The sequence below is a fragment of the Typopeltis vanoorti genome, chromosome 14 (assembly GCF_054136105.1).
Source record: "Typopeltis vanoorti isolate ZY-2024b chromosome 14, IOZ_Tvanoo_1.0, whole genome shotgun sequence".
Lineage (NCBI taxonomy): Eukaryota > Metazoa > Arthropoda > Arachnida > Uropygi > Thelyphonidae > Typopeltis > Typopeltis vanoorti.
In genome coordinates this window covers 11,175,526-11,186,490 of record NC_143562.1, presented here as the reverse complement: position 1 = coordinate 11,186,490, position 10,965 = coordinate 11,175,526, and the positions used below count along the sequence as shown (strand labels likewise).

At 36.5% G+C, this 10,965-nt stretch overlaps 1 long non-coding RNA gene across 1 annotated transcript; it reads left to right on the top strand.

The window, feature by feature from the left end:
- The first annotated feature begins 804 nt into the window (after positions 1-804).
- On the top strand, positions 805-10,278 carry LOC150099213 (uncharacterized). Its single transcript, XR_016549408.1, has 2 exons — positions 805-1,174; positions 10,113-10,278. It is a non-coding gene; the product is annotated as an uncharacterized LOC150099213 (long non-coding RNA).
- Positions 10,279-10,965: the final 687 nt, after the last annotated feature.

Genomic DNA, 10,965 nt, shown 5'->3' with positions numbered 1-10,965 from the left:
GGTCTTCTTTGAGTTGTTTGGTGGTAAGTTTTTTAGCTTGGCATGGGTGGATACTGAGTGTCTTGGACAGTGATCAACTCAGTGATACTATTAAATGAGGTGGGTTTGTGGAGAGGTATCCCTGCCCTTACACGGCTGAACTGGATAAGGGTAATGGATTTACAGTGATACTGCTGAACTTTGCTAAGGCCTTTGACAGAATACCACATGGATGGCATTCTAATCAGTAAACTGCAGCACATGGAGATGGATATAAGGTTGGTGAGATAAATATAAGGGCGGTTAATGGAGAGATATCAGAGAGTAGTTTATTCAGGAGTGGAGTCCAAAAGAAGGGCTGTTACTAGTGGTGTGACGCAGGGTTCTGTTCTTGGACCACTGCTATTTAATTTGTTCATTAATGATATAGGAAGGGATCTGAAAGGAACTGTTTATTTATTTGCTGATGATGCAATGTTGGGTAGAGCAATAGCGAATGCACATGATGTCAAAATTTTGCAGGATGACTTGGATAGATTTGCAGTCTCGGCTAATGAGAATGGGTGTCATTTTAATGTAGCAAAGTGTAAGGTTAAGCATTTTGGAGTGAAAAAATTATCACCAGTATATCACATTGGTGGAACTGAACTGTACTGTAGTATTTTATATAAAATATAAAATACTTTTTGTTTCTCCCCCCCCCCCCGTAATTTTGCGAGGTAGGTATCGTGGATATATTATTTATGTCTAAATATGACGTATTGTAATATTTTCTTATTTCCTGCTTTGGATTACTTTGGAGTCCAAAAGAAGGGCTGTTATTAATGGTGTGCTGCAGGGTTCTGTTCTTGGACCACTGCTATTTAATTTGTTCATTAATGATATAGGAAGGGATCTGAGAGGAACTGTTTATTTGTTTGCTGATGATGCAATGTTCCTTAACTTACAGAACTGATTAATAGACAGGTCGAAGAGTGAATAATTTTGATTAAATCTGTAATAGTTTTTATGAACGGGACAGAGCATAACCAGGAACTTATTTTGGCACGTGGAAAGTGTACGTATTTGTGAAAATAAAGTCGGATGCTAAATATTACGTGAAGTCCTATTTACTGGGTGTAAAATTTTCGACATAATATCTGTCTTCTTCGCAGAGGTTGTTTTGGTGAAACAAATTTATTCTGGATGATTGGCGGTTAGTTTGTTTTCGTTACATATATTAAAATTAGTATTAGAATTTATTTTAATATCGTTATTTATAGCGATATTTTTATAGCAATGTAGTTTTATAGCGATCTTTATTGCATAATCTGCAAGGATAGAAAAAAAAAAAATCAGAACTCCATGGTGGAGTCAAGAAGTTAAAGAGACAGTCATATCGAAAGTTATTGGCAAGTAATTCTACCTGTGCTCTTCGGGAATTGTTATTAAATATTATTATTTATATGTGCACTCCATGGAGTTAGACTCATCGCAGGGGATCCACTCTATCTAGTAACACAATACCTATCATACTTTTCTTGTAAACCCATCCTCTGTTGGGATGCTCACAACCACCTTTGGCTATACATTCCGCTTGTTCACCACTCTCCAAGTAAAGAACCTAGTCTGTACACTCATACTAACTACACTCTTTAGACTACTAAGTGTGGCCCCTTGTCTTCTTTCCCCCCCCCCCACACACACATGCCCCATGTATTAAAAATTTTCTTTTCTGTTAATCTTAGAGTATCCCTTTTAGTAACTTATGTCTCTATCATATCCCCTCTCCTCTAACTATTAGCTAAACTCTGCAACCCACACACCTTCAGTCTATCCTCATAGAGAACATTCCACAGACCTGTCATCAGCTTTGTCATGCATCTCTGAATTCTTCCCATCATCTTGCATTCCTCCAAAAATGCAAGTAACCAAACCTGTGCACAGTAGTCAGCATGTAGCCCAATTATAGCCTCATAAAGATGGATAATAAACTCACTATACTTGTCTGTGTGTTCTATAGCATCCAAGTAATCCTTTGAGCTATCTTGCCAACTTTGTAATGTGTCCTCTGAATTTCAAATCTCTATCCACCATCAATAATATAGACTAGTACCATCAATGTGACACAAGTGTGTTATCTTTTCATCTTAAAGTGCATTATATTTTACATTTTACCTTACATTTTATAACTCTGAATTGACAGAGTTGTAAAATGTTTTATCATTAGGCGAGCCTAGGCAATCACCTAGGGGCTCAAGACTGTGGTGTACGAGAGATGATGTATAGGGGTGCCTAGGAGCATCAGATACTCTTGGAGCAGCCCTGCATCTCCCTCTGCCTACACTGCCAATTTATTTAAATCATCCTGTAAGATAATTACATCACCTTTATCAACTATTACCCTCCCATGTTTTGAATCATCAGCATACAACTCAATATCCTTTAAATCATCTTCTATATCATTAAATTAGAGGAGTGGTCCTATTACAGTGCCCTGAGGCACTCCATAGTCACCCTAATCTACTCCACCTACAACACCTTCTGATATCTATTAGCCACCACCATGTCACCAACCTCATATCCATTTCCATTTGTTCCAACTTTGGTAATAGTTTGCCGTGCAGTATTCTTTCACATGCCTTTGCAAATTCCAGCAGTATCATGGTGCCATTTCGTTTATCTAATTCTGCTGTCACCTTATTATAAAATGGGAATAAATTACTGAGATGGGACTTGTCTTTTACAAAGTCATGTTGCCTCCAATAATTGGTTTGTAATTTGCTACTTCTGTCACAGAGCCACCTTTATGTATTGGAACTATCTTACCCTCTTTCCACTCCTTGGAGTTTTGCCAAAGCTGAGAATTGGAGTAAACAGAGGCATTGTCAGTTTGCTTGCACATTTTTGTAGCACACGAGCAGACATACTGTCCAGGCCCACTGCTCTATTCACACTAATATATTTTAATATACTTGAGTTCATCTGCCTGAATGCACACATCAGTTTCTGTCACCTTAGTAACTATCATTACCTGGATGATATACCCTTGCAAAGCAATCACTTAGTGACGGAACTATTTCTCCTCCTTCTCTCACTTTCCTATCATTAGCACTGAGTATAGTTATCTTTCCATAATTATTCTTTTTCTTACTTGCTACATAGCAAAAAAACTCTTTTGGATTTACTTTGGCAGGCTTAGCTAATTTTCTGTCAAAGAAATCTGATTTAGCCTTCCTTACCATGCTTGTGCTTTTTATTGCTCATGGTCAGATTGGTCAACTGGATTCAGGATTGGCTGTCTGATAGGTATCAGAGAGTTGTGTATGGTGGAGCAGTTTCCAGGAGGCAGAGGGTTACAAGTGGGGTCCCACAGGGCTCAGTACTAGGACCTATATTGTTTAACCTTTATATCAATGACATAGCCAGTGGATTGCAGGGGGATATTCAGTTGTTTGCGGATGATGCGAAGCTGGGAAGGATTATTAGTAATAGCGCAGATGTGGTAGCCCTGCAAGAGGATTTAAATAAGCTAGATAGATGGGCAAATGAATGGGGGTGTCAGTTTAATGCAGCAAAATGTAAGGTCTTGAGGTTTGGGAAACATCGATGGGATGCTGCATACTCTATGGGAGGAGTTATACTGGAGGAAGTAGGGGAGACAAGAGATCTGGGGTTGATGATTGATAGAAACCTGAAGTTTAGGGGACATATTGCAAAGGTGGTGAAGGTAACACAGAGGATTGCTGCTATTATGAGAAGGACACTGACCTGCAGAGATAAGAGGGTTATCATTCCATTGTATAAGTCTCTGATCAGACCACACTTGGACTATTGTTCTCAGATTTGGTGCCCAGGATTTGAAGGGGATAAATTAACTGTGGAAAGGATACAAAGACGGATGACAAAGATGGTTTCAGGACTGTACAAGGATAGTTATGAGGATCGGCTGAGAGAATGTGGACTGCAGAGTTTGGTGGATAGAAGAAGGAGAGGTGATATGATTGAGACTTTTAAACTGTTGAGAGGTGGTTACAGGGTTGACACTGGGGAGTTCTTTCGCTTGGTTGATCAGCGGGAAGGAGTGATGACAAGAGGCCATCCCTGGAAGTTACGAAAGGAAACTGTGAGCAAGAGGGTAAGGAGTGGTTTCTTTGTGTGGAGGGTGGTTGAGCCATGGAATGCATTGCCTGATGGAGTGGTGGGAGTGAGAACGGTCAGTGACTTTAAAGAGTGGTATGATAAACTTTGTGTTTCTCAAGGGGGGGGGGAGACCTCCCCTCGATGAGTCTTGACAGACTTTATGTCTTAGGAAGGACCTCCCTCGATGAGTCTTTTGACTCCTTGGAGGCCTGAATAATAATAATAATAATTACCTTGTTTATATTTCTTCCACAATGCTTTTTTTTTTTTTTTTTGCAGCTCCTGCTTTATATTGCTGGTCATCCACTTAATTCCTACTTCGTTTATCCTCTTAACCCTGAGTATGTACTCTGATGCTGCTTTGCTCAAACAATATTTAACCACTTCTCATTCACTAATGACATTCATTCCATTGCACTGCCCTAAGTTGTCTCATAAGTTTGTCATAATTGTTCTCTTTGTAATTCCGCATAAATGCTTTCTAACTGAAATTTCCACATTTTAAGTATCCTCACATTACAATACTGCATGGTCACTTTCCCTGATCAGAGGTAGAGTTGCTACTGTAGTTATAGATAGATCTTCTGATGCTATTCCCAGATCCAGTACTCTCAGACCCCTGGTCCCTTCCATCACATGCTATTTCAGGTAATTTTCCTCTAGTGATTTTATAAATTCCATTTTTCCATGTTCCCTTTTCTCGTTTCTTTTTCCTCCATCATAATTGAAGTCTCCCATGATAGTTGCTTTTGCCTGCACTCATTATGCTAATGTACTGATGCATAAAATGTAGTCCACATTTTATTCTGGACTTCGAGGTCTGTAGCAGCAGCTAAAAAAAAAAAATTTTTTTTTTCCCTATTGGCCTTTATTTCACACCAGACAGCCTTGAATGAACCATTTCCATGAGATCTACAATCTCTTTAACTTTTATTTTTGTTGGTTGAAGTGCTTCAGCTAAAAGTAATAATACCCTACTGTCCTGCATTATTTGTTCTATTTTCTCTGAAAATACATTATTCATTACATTCTATTTCTGTAGTTACATCATTCTCTGACAACCAGGTCCTGCTGATGGCAATTATGCCATTTATCCCGTTCAGATTCGAAACCTGGGAAACTGCTCTCAGCTTTTCATAATAATTCCTGATTACAGAGAAAAATTTAAGAAATTAAAGCACTGTATAAAACTAGCTAAACAAAAGTCATCTGAAGACTTTGGTAAAAAAACATGGAAAATTATTATTATTATTATTATTACGTGACTCCTCCAGGGAGTCCAAAGAGTCATCGAGAGAGGATACTTATTCTAGAGGAATAAGTATCCTCTCTCGATTACGGCTGGAGGAATGAGTCTCCAACATGGAGACTCATTCCTCCAGCCGTAACTACCTTCATCATCTACACTAACGCCATCTACCGCCTACCAGCACCACTAGTATTTCCACATATCTTTTTTTGGATTGGCTGTCTTCTTTCTGCGATATACATACTTCTGCTTTTAGGGTGTTAAAAGCAGTGGCGGCTCGTGGCTTGAAATCGTGGGGTGCTGCAACATTTGAAATATACATGCACACTATAAGTATGGTGTATACGTGTTCGGATAAAATATCAAAATTATGATAAAAATTTTAAATATCACCTCCGGAACGTAATATAAAAGTAGTGTTCAGAGATGTGGACATGCTTATGACTGACCTGCAGGGCCGACATAAGCGAGGAGGTCTGGCTCAGTGAAAGTTTTTTTTGCTCCCCATCGGGAAGGTGGTAAAAGTTTCTGGAAGCGATTGAAAATCTCTGAAATGAGATAAACGTACTGTAAAATGAATCGGAATTGGAGAGGTTAATCTTGACTGTTTACTTTATGCAGATGATGTTATACTCCTAAATAAATCCAGGACAAGTCTGTAGGATTCCCTCACCAAATTGAATAACTTCTGTAATAAATTTGGTATGAAAATCAGCATTAAAAAGATAAAGACAATGAAAATAAGCAGAAACATTGAAAACATCAATTGCATTCCAAATGGAGAACCTATAGAACAAGTAAAAATTTAAGCACAATTTTAATGGAAGGTAGCAAATTAAATTTGGAAGTAGACATCAGAATTAGCAAAGCTGGTGTGGTAGGATGTCAACCAGATAAATTTATGTGGAATAAGAGAAATTAGTCAAAACACTAAACTAGCTGCTTGCAAGATGGTGTTCAAACCAATTTTAACTTATGAAGCTGAGAGCTGGATTAGAAATATACAAGAGGTATATTTCTAATATACCTCTTGTATATTTATACTAGAAGTATATTTCTAATCCAGAAATATACAAGAGGTATATTTCTAATCCAGAAAGATTAGGGGGGATTGAACAGATGACATCAATGGCAGTATCATATTAAAACTGAGGATATTAGGGAAGCACTTGATATTGTTAGTATTCAGGAATGTGTTAGCAGAGTTAATCTCAGGAGGTATGGCTACTTAAACAGAATGGAGGAGGAAAGATTAGCTAAACGTTTTCTTTGTTAGGATGGTAGAAAAAAGACCCAGAGGAATACCAGTGCTGTAGAAGACAGAATATAAGATCTGATAATGTTGGAATGTTGACATATGATAGGCTAATCTAGGAGAAAATTGTTGATAGGAAGTTAGTAATGATGTAACTTTTCATATAGCACTATCATAAGATCCTGTACACCCTTGCACAAAATCTTATGATGCATACGGAGGGGTATATCTTAAGAATTTGATTATGATCTTTCTTCTTTAATCTTGAGACATTATTTACTTATTCTCATTCTTTAGACTTCAAGTTCATTTTATCAGAGAACTGCCATGGACTCAAGTCATTGTCAGATTATTCCCTCTTACCCATCTTTCTCAAAGTATATAAGTAGTTTGTATTTCACACAAAATAGTTCAAATTCAAACAACTAAAACCATCTAACCATATTATCTTAAATCCATTAACATGTGAAGGTAGTTTAATACCTATTTGTAGATATAGAAACTTTTTACATTATCATAAATGACTTCCATTTTTAGTCTTTGACTGTAAGAAAGAAAAAACACTGTGTAAAACTAGCTAAACAAAAGTCATTGGAAGATTTTGTTAAGAACATAGAAAATAAATATCAAGAGGGTGGCATGATATTCTTGAGGTTGTTGAAAAAACTCAGAAATGTAGGAAAGAGTGCTGTAAAAGGAATTAGAGATGATAAAGGTGACATGAAAACTGGAGGAAAAAGATATCTTTGAAGTATGGAGTAATTACGTTGAAAAATTACTACAGGAAACAATCAGTGACAGCACAGTAGCAAAAAAAAAAAAAAAAAAACTCCGCAGGCAAGCAATCAGGAATACATCTCCATACCTAAAGTATAAAAAGCCATCAAAAGCCTGAAATGTGGAAAGGCAGCAGGAGTAGTGATATTCGACCAGAAATGCTCAAATAAATTAAAGATAGCAAGTAATTATATACTTTGTTTAATCCTTTAGCCAAGTGTAAGGAAATAAGTTTGTGTCTAAACTAGTTTCAGGACTGGGGCAACTTGTATAAGAAGCATATGACTTCACATCACCTTTAGTGAGGTCTCATCAGTGGGGCGTGATCAAAATAATGCAGAAGTTATTGTCATATACGAGTCTCCAAAAGGTGTCACACCTTATTATTAAAATAAACTAGATTAGAGAAAGTTGTTGGAAGGATTTCCACTTGGTTTAGTGAGGGAGCTTGCTTCACCTTTGCATGGAGTTGCCCTGATGTTGTACTATCCAAGTGATCATTTACACATGGTTCCGCCGATAGTTTTTTCAGCATTAAAACTCTATGGATGTCGATGGATTTCAATCCGCTATAAAATAAAACAGGATTTAACATCTCCCTCTTAAATAACAAATTCGCCGTAAGGTAAAATAGCCTTTTGGCTTATTATCTCTGTAGTTAACAATATTTAACAATATATAGTACACCACTTTGGCAATTTGATAGCAGAGGTATGTAAGTTTTTGTTCACTTAAAACCTTAATATTCCAGGTCTACCTACTCACTGATGAGACCTCAAAAAAGGTTGAAACCAGTCTGGGTATTATAAACTTGATTTAATCGTTTAGCTAAGTGTAACTCGTATATGAAAATATAACTTCTGCATTACTTCAACCTTGGTATCACCTCTGGGTCTGGCTCCCACTGAGGAGACCTCAATAAAGGTTGAAACTGGTGTGGGTAGTGACCCTTCCCATAACGCATAGCATCATACATGTCCGAAAGGGTAGTGTTTTGCATTATGGATACTAAGGCAAGTGATGTGAAGTCATATGCTTCTATATATGAGTTGCCCCAGTCCTGAAAATAGTTCAGGCACAAACTTTTTTGCTTACACTGGGCTAAAGGATTAAACCAAGTATATAATTACTTGGTATCTTTAATTTATGGTATAACCAATGGGAAAACCTTCCGGCGGAAATGCTCAATGGAGGTATGAAAGTCTTACAGTGGCTGTACTGCATAGTTCAGAGGGCCTGGACAGAGAGATGAATTCCAGATAATTGGAGTAGAGTTCTCATAGTACCCATATGTAAAAAGATTAATAAAACTGAATATGAGAATTACAGAGTTATTTCTCTACTGAATGTTTCTGGTACAATTTATGCAAGTATACTTGAGAAACAGCTCACAGTTTTTATTTGAGTTGTAAGGCTTAGCAGTTAGAATTGAAAGAAACACAGGAAGATGGTGTAATTTTAAATCTGGTGTCAGACAAGGATGTGTATTATCCCCTGTGTTACTCATAGAAAGTATTTTTAACTTGGGTATAGTTATGTTAAAGATACCAAGTAATTTTAAACCTGGTTTTACTCCATTTTTTCCAAGTAAGCAAACAGACAAAATGTCAAGTTTGCACCTGCAATATATGCAAGACTAGCTGATCCCACAGCTAGTCTTGCATATATTGGTATCTTTAACATAACTATACCCAAGTTAAAAGTACTTTCTACATCTATATCTCCTCCTGAGATTTTTATTTAATAAGGTTATAACACCTTATGGTAACTCGTTTTGGTAAAATACTTACAAGCTCTGCATTACTAAATCTTGGTATTTCTAACCTGGCTCCCACTGATGGGACCTCAATAAAGGTTGAAACCAGTCTGGGTAGTGCCCCCTTGCCTTTAATACAAAACATCATACATCCCCTTCTTGGAGATGTGTTTTGGCATTAAGGGTAAATATTAAGATTAGTGATCAGAGCTTGCTCCACTTCTACCACGAGTTGCCTTGGTCTTGCACTACCTGTGGGATCAGCTAGTCTTGCATATATTGCAGGCGCAAACTTGACATTTTGTCTGTTTGCTTACTTGGAAAAAATGGAGTAAAACCAGGTTTAAAATTACCCTGTGTTACTCATTATCCCATAGTAATAGATACCTGTAATAATAATATTAAAAATGAGGATATTAGGAAAGAACTTGACTTTGTTAGCATCCAGGAATGTGTTAGCAGAGCTAATCTCAGGTGATATGGTCACTTAAACAGAATGAGAGAGGAAAGATTAGCAAAACAAGTGTTCTCTGCTAGGTTGGCAGGAAAAAGATGCCAAGGAAGACCAAGATATAGGTGCATTGATATGGTAAAAAGTGCCTTAGAAGAGAGAAATATAAGATCTGATAATGTTGGAGTCTTGACAGGTAATAGATTTATTGAAAGAAAATTGTAGAGGTTAGTAATGATTTAAATTTTTCATGTAGTCCTATCATATCATATCACACATCCTCATTATGGTACATGTCAGGAATTTGATGATGACTGTACCTCCACTTTGCTGACTCATTATTTTTCTGAAAGAGTATTATTTAAAAGGATATAAGTGGCTAGTCTTAATACCATACTGTGTAGTGAATTGTTTTATGTACAAGTAATAATAATCCTGTTATCCAAATTATCTAGTTCTAGTGCTGCAGTTTTACAAAATACTAATATCATGAGAGTATATAACTATTGTTTTTATTTTGCAGATAACATTTTGTTAGTCCAGCATGCAGCATTCACCAAACCTACTATTTTTCCTGCAGAATATATCTTCTGAAGCAAGAAATTTACATTTTCCATCAAAAAGATGGATAAGTGAATTGTACTACTGTTTTTAGTGAAATTAATATATAATTAAAGAATATCAGATGCCATGAGTAAGAAATAATTTAAAAGATACCTGAATAATCACCCAGAATTTGTGAAACATTCAAGCTCTCACTTGAATTAATTATTTTATGTTTTAGTTGAGCAAAGTTTTACCCATTGTACTTCTGTCATTTTCACAACTTTTTAATGCTGTATATCAAAATGCTTCATTCTGAATCTTTTGTTTGTGAATACTGTGGATGGTCATTTTCTCATGCTGATAGCTTTAACATTCATCGAAGACTTCACACTAATGGAAAAGAATTTACTTGCGAAACCTGTGGCAAATCATTTTCTTATTACAATCTTCTTAAAACTCACACAAGGATTCATATTAATCAGAAACATGAATCACGTACCTGTACCATTTGTGGCAAATTATATTCCCACATTTCAAGTCTGAATAGGCACATGAAAGATCACACTAACGAGAAGCCATTTATATGTGAAACTTGTGGTAAATCATTTTCGCAGCTTAGCCGTCTAAAAGTACACACAATACTTCACACTAATGAGAAATCTTTTACCTGCGAAATATGTGGTAAAGCATTTCCACGTTCTTATGATATTAAGAGACATCTAAGAGTTCATACTAAGGAAAAACCTTTTAGATGTGAAATTTGTTTTAAATCATTTTCACAAGCTCCACATCTTAAAGTTCACAAAAGGATTCACACCAATGAGAGACCT